Raw genomic sequence first — 12,169 nt, 5'->3', positions numbered from 1 at the left:
AATCTCAAAGATGGAATGTGGAAACCTACGATGTCACCCAAATTCATATTCTCACTATTCTGCATTTGGTCAAGAATCTGAAAAAGTCTTCAGTAACAATAAATATTGTCAGATATTAACGTGATGTGCTGGTACAGATACCTGCTCCTCTGCAGTCTGTTGAGCTTTGAACAGATTCTAAACAACCTGATCAGACCAAGTTTCCATGATGACTGTGTTCTTCTGAACTATTTCAATCCCTCATTGCTTCAATATTTATTTCAGTTTTTCTTTCATATTGTTGGTTTCCAGCACTAAAATATTGTGTAATCAGATAATTTATAAAAACAAAATAAAGAGTATAAACATGTTACTTACTCCTAATAGTTGATGTGTGACTGTGTGGAGACTGATAATGTCCTGCGGTGTAAAAACATGTTACTTCAACCTCAGCAGGTGAACTTTGATTCGCCATCGACAGAAGCTCAGTTCCTGTCAGTGTCTGCAGACAAGAGATGACTTTGGAGGTGTTTGTTCTCAGAGAGTATAAATAACAGTCAGACACAGACACGGATGGTGGAGTCACACAGTTCACTGCAACAGAGTCTGTCTCTGTGACTGATGCTGGATTCACTCTGAGTTCAGGTGGAGCTGAAAATGTAAACAAACATGTTTAATTAAAAAATTGAATGTTGCATTTATTTGAAAATAAAATCTGACATCTCTAAAAGTAAACAATGCTCTGAGGCTTTCATTTTATCAAGTCCTTACACCTCCCCCATCCAGCATGTTGGCAGGAGTTTTGTTGTTTATACTGATATTCCAGTTATATCTTTATTTATTTTTCTTTATCATTTACTCACGCTCTATGGAGACAGAGGCCATGTTACTGTGTGGAGATTGATGTGAAATCAGGTAAAAACACGTCACTTCAACTGTAGCAGGTAGACTTTTTTGTACCAACGACAGCAGTTCAGTTCCATTCACTGTCTTCAGACAAGAAAACTTTTCTGCAGGTTTTCTTGAAATGCTGAAGTAACACTCAGACACAGAAACAGACGATGGACTCTGACAGTCTAATGTGACTGAGTCTGTCTCTGTGATCACCCGTGGATTCACTGTGAGTTTAGGTGGAAGAAGGTCTGAAAAATAGAAGTAACACAGACTTAGTACTTTTCATTACATTTGCTATCACTATTATTACTGCAAAGGGTGATAAAAACACCATGGCAGTGTAGTCACTCACTGTTTATGATGATGGTGGATGTTTTACTCTCTGGAGTTGCAGAATGAATCGCGTCAGACTGTACAATATAACATCTGACTTCAACCTCAGCAGGTGAACGCTTACGTGTCATCTCCAGCAGCTTGGTTCCTGTCAGTGTCTCCACACACACATTTTTGGATGTTTCTTGTGTTGCAATGAAGAAATGACACCGAGACACAGAAACAGATGATGGCGCCACACAGTTCAATGTGACTGAGTCTGTCTCTGTGATCACCAATGGATTCACTGTGAGTTCAGGTGGAGGAAGAGCTGAAAATTTAGAGGTAAATATGAGCAATTTGAAATACTGAACATTTCCACCTGTAAAATAGCATTCATGATGAGGATTAATGAGTCATTATAGGAGGCAAAGAGAGAAAAACATTCAGCATTAAAACAATCAAATCAAACTGATCAAACAATGAAAACAGAAAACAATGTTAAAAACTGACCTCCAGCTTTGACCACATTCAAGGAACCTGTTGGAGAAAATGCTTCAAAGAGAAACAGATGCAAAAACAACTCATCAGAAAATTCAGATTTCAACTCCAACTGATCTGATATAAAACGTCTCATATATAAAAATATAATATAATATAATATAATATAATATAATATAATATAATATAATATAATATAATATAATATAATATAATATAATATAATATAATATAATATACAATAAGAGGTTTAACTTACTCAGAGCAACAACCAGCAGCAGGCGTCCAGCCATGATGAAGTTAAATGATCTGAATGTTCATCTGTCAGACTACTGTGGCTTTCACCTACACTGAGTGTCCTTTTTTAAAACTTGTTCTCAGTAAAACCACAAGATGAGAAGTGACTTGCAACGGCTGGCCACAGGAACGCACACTTTACATCGACCTACTTCAAGAGAGTTTATTAATTCTTATATTTCTGTCTAAAATCTTTAGATCAACTCTACCACAGTGTCGATCAGTTGGTTCAGTTAAACAGATTTTATTCATTGTTTCTGTTGCTTTCTTACTGTTTTTGCCTGAGAGGCTTATTTGCTAAAAATATCAGTATGATTGATGTACGTGCTGTATGCCACATAGATCAAAAACACAAAAAATAATTGACTTATTTAAGGGTTTTTGAAAGAATGCTGTCATTGTTTTAATCAGAATATTATATTAGTGGACCTCAGAGGTATTTTGATGTTTACAGATAAAGTTGCTGTTCCTGTTTCCACTGGTTGTGCAGTGTTGTTTAACTTCACATTAACTGTGGATACAAGAGAGTGATATTAATCTTTAACCTTGACCAATAAAACAAATAAACATCTTTCCTGAATTGTTTCTTCACTTCTTCCTCACACACAGAGGTTTCTCTGCCGTCACCTGATGGGAGGATCTCCAGGGTTTAGTTTTGGTTCCCCTACACATGCTGTTCCTTGTAAATGTTGCCAACAACAACTTCACCTTTCAGACTGTACAGCCAACACACACATCCAGTGAATGTTTCATTACAGTCTAGCAAACAGTCTCTCTCAGTCTTTTAGAAAAGACTAAAGACTCAGCTCTTCATTGAACACCTTTGCATTTGACAGACTACAATAAAATAAAAATAAATAAAACTCCTATTTGGCCTGAACTGCCTGTGGACACCAAAGTTCTATTATCACACTTGAACTTGTTTTGTAGGACTTTTCCATGATTGATGTCTCCTCACCAGATCCTTGCTGGGGTTGTATCTACTCTCAGATGTACGTCACTTTGGATAGAAGCGTCTGCTAAATAAAACTGTGGAACTGTTGTAGAATTCTATTCACGTATGTAGTGAACAGGAAATAATGTCAGACACAACCACAGAGTCTCCAGCAGTAAGCTCTGACACTGAACGGAAGCTCAGTGTTGTTTTGACCTAAAAGCTATTTTAACCATGTTGGCATGATCACTCTGACAATACAAACACACTGACAAGAAGCTGGTAAAAGTACAATTTGTCCAACATATCAGCAGCTGAGGTTAATTCCACCCATTAATGGCACCAGATTAAACATTAAGAGGTCAATAAAGTCACAATGCAATGAAAAGACAAAAAGAATGTGTGACATATTTCACTGAGATCCATCCAGCAGCACTTAAATCACCAACATCATTGTGGTACACGATAAAGGACGATAAATGTCTGTGTAAAATGTTTTGGTAATCCACACCAGTGGACTGAGTGAATGACAGAGACATGGACTGATCACTAACACGTCTTTAAAGAGATCATCTTACTTTGAGCTTCATCTCCTTGCAATGATTCCTCATCAGTTCAAATCATAACACACATTATTAACATTGTTTTTGGTCATCCACTTACATCTGGGACAGATTTACTCATCTCAGAGCACCAGGAGGTCCCTTAGATCCTTAAGACAAACTCTATTTTTGTCCCACAGTCACATTTAATTCCACTTTATTTTTGGTTTGGGCAGAGTGAAAATGCTTCGGCAGAAACAGTAAATGAAGAAAATGCGTTGATATTTCTATGAAATCTCAAAACATTTGATTAATTCTCTTCATACAGGACTTACGACGGATTTTCTCTTTTTTATTATCGTGGTATAAAGGTGGCTCTGAAGATCTCTCTGTGTATGTGCGCTGTATGGTGTGTAGGAAAAACTAATGGGACCTTTTTCAATAGATGTGAATAATGCTTTTATTATTTACAGCACTGAAACTCTTGATGCATGTCATCGTCTGACCTTGGCACAGACCTCAGCCTCTAGATATTCAACAAAATAAAATAAAGCTAATTCACCATTCTACTGGAGAAACTCACAAAAACAGCAATGAGCCTGATCATAAGAAAATGTGTGAGAAAAACAGTGTGTAAGAGCTGCAACAGCTGGATGGAGGTCTGATGAGCAGCTGTTGTCACTGTGGAGAAGAAACAAAGAGACACAAATCATCTGTCCTCATTCAGGTGGAAATGATTTCCAGGATTAAACATTTATGGAGATGTATAACTTGCAATGGCTCATTTTTGACATGCCAAATCATTTCTTTTTCACATCAGAGAAGACGAGTGCTTTGTACCAGTAATAACAAGTCTGTTCAGATTCAATACATTTGAAGCTCTCCAGGAGAACTTGCACCACCAAGTGGCCAAATTGTCTCTACAAGAACCTTTTATTACATTCAGACAGAGAAGAGCAGCTCACCACTTTTGTATTTGTATGTGACGACACTGTAGGTTTCATCATCGACAGCCTGCAGATAATTTAATGAGATGTGAGATTAAAGGAAGAGTGATGGCAGCCTCACACCAGACAGAATATTCAGTGTCTGAAGAAAGGAGCAGATTTATAATTATGATTATTCTGTTGGTGACACCTACCATGTATGTCATGTCATCTAAAACAGAAGCCAAAGCATGGAGTTAAAAAAACACCCCAACATAATAGATGTACTATAAAAAACACTGTAATTGAATTATCATGGTTATTGTCATAAATGCAAATGAGCAACATACCTGTTGATTGACCAGTCAAGTTCACTTTTGTTCTGAATGGAAGAAAAAGTGAAAGAACACTTTTTGTGACAGAGTTCACAGGGAAGTGAAAACACAAAAGCCATTTTCAACATGACTGTCTAGAAACATTTCTAAATGACGTGAATGAAAACTCTAAATCTCAGGTTCTGCTACGACTCTGCTGATTCCTCCATCAGCACCTTTAACAAGATGCTCCCTATCAGTCTTAATATTGTTCAGTCAATTTGTTCATTTTACTGACAGAAAATGTTATGAAATCTATGAATCTTGAATCGTACACTAATAATGTTATTTTTCCCAGCAGAAATATCACTGCTGATGAGATTACCAAGGCCCTCAGTGAAAGCTTTTAAAGGGTAATTCCAGTTTAATTCAACACAGCCTATTTTCAATACATGTGTGTTAAATGCAGCCGTGATCTCAGTTGTGAGATTCAGGGGTAGTGAATACTTGAAAATCCCTGAAACTATTCACAAATCTCTTCAAAGATGGAGACTGCAAAGTTAGCAGAAGTGATAGAGTTGCAATAGTTACATATATGGAAAATGCACAAAATTAACCAAAGGTTTCCTTGAAGCTGCCAGAATGAATATATGACTATAAACCTGAGCAATGATGGAAAAGAAGGTACAAACTCAATCAAAACCATCTTATAATGGCAAAGAATCAACATTTCTTACCTCTTGGAAACACAGTTCTCTGGAAAATATAAATTAAATAAAAACAAATAAACACAAAACAACAATGATCAGCAAGTAATTTTAAAAGAAACTTCAATAACCCACCAAGAATAAACCAAAGAAGCTGTAACAGTCACTATTTTAATGTTTTACTGCTTGAAAATATTGTCATGTCAACTGATTTTTAGATTTAACTGAAACAAATGAAAGCACATGAACTGCCACTGGGATTTAGTTTAAACAGTAAGATGTTTTAAATTCTTACCTTTATTAAAGAGAAGCACAAATCCAAACAAGAAGACTCCTGAAGTAACAGCTGCACCAGTTACCCATAAAATCCTCCCTGCATTAAGAAAAGGCAATTAAAGTTCAGTCCTTTAAGTTTACAGAATTAACAGACAAAGGCTATGCAGCTTATTGTGATGGTGATGCAACACAAAATGTAAAATTATTTATAGTGTGCTAGTATTTGTTCCAAAGTGACATTTTATTCTTGTATTGAAACAGTAAGTAAAAATGATCCAGTGAACTATATGAATGAATCATTACTTTATATCAGTAAAATGCTTCATATTAGCAATTATTTAGATTCAAGTATAATTTGCTTTATATTCAATGGAGTAACCCAAGTGCTCTCTACTTCAAATCACATTCATAAAATATATTAGAACATTTCAGCAAAGCATTTTAGCATTTTGCTAAATTAATTAAAACATAGTTCTACCTGTTATTTTATCATCAGAGGCTGGATTGATCAGAGTTGTGTCAGCAAAGTTCAGACCACCTGCAGCAGTGAAAGCTGTGCCTGTAACAGAAAACACAACAGCTAACATTAAATTAACAAATATCCCAAACTGTTGTTAGTCTCACAGATTTTTTAAAAATTTGATTCTTAATACAGTGGAACCATTAGGATTTAATTATTAAAATCATAAATATGTGTCAGACAGTGAGATCTTCTGGATTGTGAATCACAGACATTTACATGAATGTATCTCAGCATCTTTAAAGAATAAGGAAGTGGAGCTGAAGTTCTTATTGGGGTGGATTTTAAAATGTTCTACAATATCAGTGTGACTCAACAAGAAACTAAATGATTGCGTCACCTGCTGCTTGCTTCACTGATGTTTGTTGTGACGAACGTCTTACCTGCAGACATCCTGAAAGTTCTCTGTGTTGTAATGGATTTCACATCAACTACAAAAGAAGGTAGATTTAGCAGCAGTAAAGACATTTTTCCTCACCTGGAGATGAGTTTGCTGGGGTCACAGAAAGCCGAGCAGAAGTCAAAGTGTCTGTCGTAGCTTCATCAGTCCCTTCAGAAGCCGTTTCTGTCAGACCCAATAGAAAAACACAAACGGCTGTTATTTTAAAATGTCCTTCAATATAAGTGTGACTCATTGGAAACTAAGTAACTGGGTCACCTGATGCTGATTCCACTGTTGTCACAGAAGTAGAAAGTGAACTAACAGGTTCAGTTGGTGTACTGGGAATCAAACCTGGTGGATTTAGAGAAAGTTTCAAAGCATCAGTCTCTGGTATTCAGTAATGTTACAGATAGCTGTGATGAACGTCTTACCTGTAGTCGTCCTGAAAGTTGTCATCTGAGTTGTAGTGGATTTGACATCAACTACAAAAGAAGGTACATTTAGAATAAGGATAATGACCTCTTTTTGAGGAATCACAAAAAAAAATATGGAAATTTGTCATTTAAAGGCACTGTAGTAAGTAAAAATGCATTTTTCCAAATAACTGTTGATGTGTTCGCCTGAAAGAAACATTTCTTCTCTTCCCTAGAGAGTTCTCAGGTCTGTGACACATCAAAAGTTTTTCAAATGCAGAACATTTTTTCAAATCTTCACTGCAATCAGTACCAATGATCTTCAGTCCTTGTAGGCCCGACAAAAGTTATCAAGTGAATGTACATTTTATTTACACCACTTGTCAGTCACAGTGAACTCTATTCAGCTACAATCTGCCAAACATGTATGGACAGTTACCTAATGTTTCCCACAGAATAGCATAATTTGACCAGTGGGAGGGAACAGCAATTTGCAAAAAATGTCTTTTTTCTAAAACTGTCTGATGAGTTGGCCTCATAAAAGAGGTTGTTATGTGTGGTGATATTTTGGGAAATCTCAAAGATGGAATGTGGAAACCTACGATGTCGCCCAAATTCATATTCTCACTATGCTGCATTTGGTCAAGAATCTGAAAAAGTCTTCAGTAACAATAAATATTGTCAGATATTAACGTGATGTGCTGGTACAGATACCTGCTCCTCTGCAGTCTGTTGAGCTTTGAACAGATTCTAAACAACCTGATCAGACCAAGTTTCCATGATGACTGTGTTCTTCTGAACTATTTCAATCCCTCATTGCTTCAATATTTATTTCAGTTTTTCTTTCATATTGTTGGTTTCCAGCACTAAAATTATTGTGTAATCAGATCATTTATAAAAACAAAATAAAGAGTATAAACATGTTACTTACTCCTAATAGTGGATTTGTGACTGTGTGGAGACTGATAATGTCCTATGGTGTAAAAACATGTTACTTCAACCTCAGCAGGTGAACTTTGATGCGCCATCGACAGAAGCTCAGTTCCTGTCAGTGTCTGCAGACAAGAGATGACTTTGGCAGTTTTTTGTACTCAGAGAGTATAAATAACAGTCAGACACAGACACTGATGGTGGAGTCACACAGTTCACTGCAACAGAGTCTGTCTCTGTGACTGATGCTGGATTCACTCTGAGTTCAGGTGGAGGAGCTGAAAATGTAAACAAACATGTTTAATTAAAAAAATGAATGTTGCATTTATTTGAAAATAAAATCTGACATCTCGAAAAGTAAACAATGCTCTGAGGCTTTCATTTTATCAAGTGCTTACACCTCCCCCATCCAGCATGTTGGCAGGAGTTTTGTTGTTTATACTGATATTCCAGTTATATCTTTATTTATTTTTCTTTATCATTTCCTCACTCTCTATGGAGACAGAGGCCATGTTACTGTGTGGAGATTGATGTGTCTTCAGGTAAAAACACGTCACTTCAACTGTAGCAGGTGGACTTTTTTGTACCAACGACAGCAGTTCAGTTCCTGTCACTGTCTTCAGACAAGAAAACTTTTCTGCAGGTTTTCTTGAAATGCTGAAGTAACACTCAGACACAGAAACAGACGATGGAATCTGACAGTCTAATGTGACTGAGTCTGTCTCTGTGATCACCCGTGGATTCACTGTGAGTTTAGGTCGAGGAGCTGAAAATGTAAACAAACATGTTTAATTAAAAAATTGAATGTTGCATTTATTTGAAAATAAAATCCGACATCTCGAAAAGTAAACAATGCTCTGAGGCTTTCATTTTATCAAGTCCTTACACCTCCCTCATCCAGCATGTTGGCAGGAGTTTTGTTGTTTATACTGATATTCCAGTTATATCTTTATTTATTTTTCTTTATCATTTACTCACTCTCTATGGAGACAGAGGCCATGTTACTGTGTGGAGATTGATGTGAAATCAGGTAAAAACACGTCACTTCAACTGTAGCAGGTGGACTTTTTTGTGCCAACGACAGCAGTTCAGTTCCTGTCACTGTCTTCAGACAAGAAAACTTTTCTGCAGGTTTTCTTGAAATGATGAAGTAACACTCAGACACAGAAACAGACGATGGAATCTGACAGTCTAATGTGACTGAGTCTGTCTCTGTGATCACCAATGGATTCACTCTGAGTTCAGGTGGAGGAAGAGCTGAAAATTTAGAGGTAAATATGAGAAATTTGAAATACTGAACATTTCCACCTGTAAAATAGCATTCATGATGAGGATTAATGAGTCATTATAGGAGGCAAGAGAGAAAAACATTCAGCATTAAAACAATCAAATCAAACTGATCAAACAATGAAAACAGAAAACAATGTTAAAAACTGACCTCCAGCTTCGACCACATTAAAGGAACCTGTTTTAGAAAATGCTTCAAGGAGAAACAGATGCAAAAACAACTCATCAGATAATTCAGATTTCAACTTCAACTGATCTGATATAAAAATGTCTCATATGCTCTGAAGTTCCATTTTAATTGAGTAGCCGTCATCAATTCATAACCAACACAGACAATGAAAAAACTCAATAAGAGGTTTAACTTACTCAGAGCAACAACCAGCAGCAGGCGTCCAGCCATGATGAAGTGGAATGATCTGAATGTTCATCTGTCGGACTACTGTGGCTTTCACCTACACTGAGTGTCCTTTTTTAGAGCTTGTTCTCAGTAAAACCACGAGAAGTGACTTGCAACGGCTGGCCACAGGAACGCACACTTTACATCGACCTACTTCAAGACAGTTTATTAATTCTTATATTTCTGTCTAAAACCTTTAGATCAACTCTACCACAGTGTCGATCAGTTGGTTCAGTTAAACAGATTTTATTCATTGTTTCTGTTGCTTTCTTACTGTTTTTGCCTGAGAAGCTTATTTGCTAAAAAATATCAGTATGATTGATGTACGTGCTGTATGCCACATAGATCAAAACCACAAAAAAATTGACTTATTTTAGGGTTTTTGGAAGAAACCTGTCATTGTTTTAATCAGAATATTATATTAGTGGAGCTCAGAGGTATTTTGATGTTTACAGATAAAGTTGCTGTTCCTGTTTCCACTGTTTGTGCAGTGTTGTTTAACTTCACATTAACTGTGGATACAAGAGAGTGATATTAATCTTTAGCCTTGACCAAGAAAACAAATAAACATCTTTCCTGAATTGTTTCCTTGTTTCTTCCTCACACACAGAGGTTTCTCAGCCGTCACCTGATGGGAGGATCTCCAGGGTTTAGTTTTGGTTCCCCTACACATGCTGTTCCTAGTAAATGTTGCAAACAACAACTTCACCTTCCAGACTGTACAGCCAACACACACATCCAGTGAATGTTTCATTACAGTCTAGCAAACAGTCTCTCTCAGTCTTTTAGAAAAGACTAAAGACCCAGCTCTTCATTATGGAGCAATAGGATATGGAGTAATAGGAGTGCCAAATCAAAATATAAATAAATAAATAATTAAATAAATAAATGTGGAAATATAAAGAGAAATAAATAATTAAATAAATAAATGTGGAAATATAAAGAGAAATAAATAAATAAATAAATGTGGAAATATAAAGAGAAATAAATAAATAAATAAAAAGGAAAATTTTGTCTTTGCTTTTACCTTTTCTGTTTTTTTCCCTTTTATTTATTTATTTATTTATTTATTTCTCTTTATATTTCCACATTTATTTATTTAATTATTTATTTCTCTTTATATTTCCACATTTAATTATTTATTTAATTATTTATTTATTTCCCTTTATATTTCCTCAGTCCACCAAGAAAAGGAAAAATGCAAATCAGTTTGCTCTGGGCGGGGATTCTGAACACAGGAGTCCTGCCTGACACCAGCTCCCAGCACGGCTGAAGTGAAGCCATGTCACCGTTGAGCTTCGGCTTATTCTGCCACTGATAAGAAAATAAACATTAATTTACCGAATTAGCAGCGTCCTTTCAGTGTCTGATGGCAGAATCAGCCGAAGCTCCACGGTGACACGGCTTCACTTCAGCCGTGGTCGGAGCTGGCGTCAGGAAAGAAGCCTGTGTGCGGGTACGACTCCCCACCCTGAAAAGGAAGCCCCGCCCAGAGCAAACTGATTTGCATTTTTCTATTTCATGGTGTCAGGCCATTATGAAATAACCACCATGAAATAAAATGCAAATCAGTTTGCTTTCACTTGGTGGACTGAGCTGTCAATCAAATGGCTCTAGGCGGGGCTTCCTCGTCGTTCCTGATCACAGGCATATGAAGAGTAGATACGACACGCCCCTCTGAGCGGCGTCCCGACGGAGACGCTAAGCTAGTGGGGGCAAAGTTTCAGTGTTTTCCATTGATGTGTACGGCACGAAAATTAAAACAAGAAGAATGCCGGCTCATTGTGCGGCATACAGTTGCACACTACATGGGACGATCAAGACAAGGAAACTTGGAATAACTTTCCACAGGTAAGAATAGTTTTGGGCTCGTTTTTATTATTAAATCTTGTTGAGGGTCTATGAGAGCTAACTAGTTAGCCATTAGCAAAAAGTACAAGCAGCAGTAGTAGTATAAGTAGCTGTTAGAGTCGTAGACGTAGTATCAGCATGTGTAATAGTAGTACAAGTTGTAGTAGCAGTGACAGTATCCGTTGGGACGCCGCTCAGAGGGGCGTGTCGTGTCTACTCTTCATATGCCTGTGATCAGGAACGACGAGGAAGCCCCGCCTAGAGCCATTTGATTGACAGCTCAGTCCACCAAGTGAAAGCAAACTGATTTGCATTTTATTTCTTGGTGGTTATTTCATAATGGCCTGACACCATGAAATAGAAAAATGCAAATCAGTTTGCTCTGGGTGGGGCTTCCTTTTCAGGGTGGGGAGTCGTACCCGCACACAGGCTTCTTTCCTGACGCCAGCTCCGATCACGGCTGAAGTGAAGCCGTGTCACCGTGGAGCTTCGGCTGATTCTGCCATCAGACACTGAAAGAACGCTGCTAATTCGGTAAATTAATGTTTATTTTCTTATCAGTGGCAGAATAAGCCGAAGCTCAACGGTGACATGGCTTCACTTCAGCCGTGCTGGGAGCTGGTGTCAGGCAGGACTCCTGTGTTCAGAATCCCCGCCCAGAGCAAACTGATTTACATTTTTCCTTTTCTTGGTGGACTGAGGAAATG

At 37.2% G+C, this 12,169-nt stretch overlaps 1 long non-coding RNA gene across 1 annotated transcript; it reads right to left on the bottom strand.

Annotated features, from left to right (window-relative positions):
- Window positions 1-5,707: 5,707 nt before the first annotated feature.
- LOC127534155 (uncharacterized) lies at window positions 5,708-8,750 on the bottom strand. The gene is made up of 7 exons (XR_007942156.1): window positions 8,418-8,750; window positions 7,929-8,205; window positions 7,016-7,066; window positions 6,861-6,935; window positions 6,681-6,767; window positions 6,161-6,241; window positions 5,708-5,779 (listed from the first exon to the last, which is right to left on the bottom strand). It is a non-coding gene; the product is annotated as an uncharacterized LOC127534155 (long non-coding RNA).
- Between the last annotated feature and the right edge of the window lie 3,419 nt (window positions 8,751-12,169).

Source organism: Acanthochromis polyacanthus, chromosome 5, assembly GCF_021347895.1.
Source record: "Acanthochromis polyacanthus isolate Apoly-LR-REF ecotype Palm Island chromosome 5, KAUST_Apoly_ChrSc, whole genome shotgun sequence".
Taxonomy (NCBI): domain Eukaryota; kingdom Metazoa; phylum Chordata; class Actinopteri; family Pomacentridae; genus Acanthochromis; species Acanthochromis polyacanthus.
The sequence above is the reverse complement of the archived record's forward strand: the minus strand, read 5'-3'. Positions and strand labels throughout refer to the sequence as shown.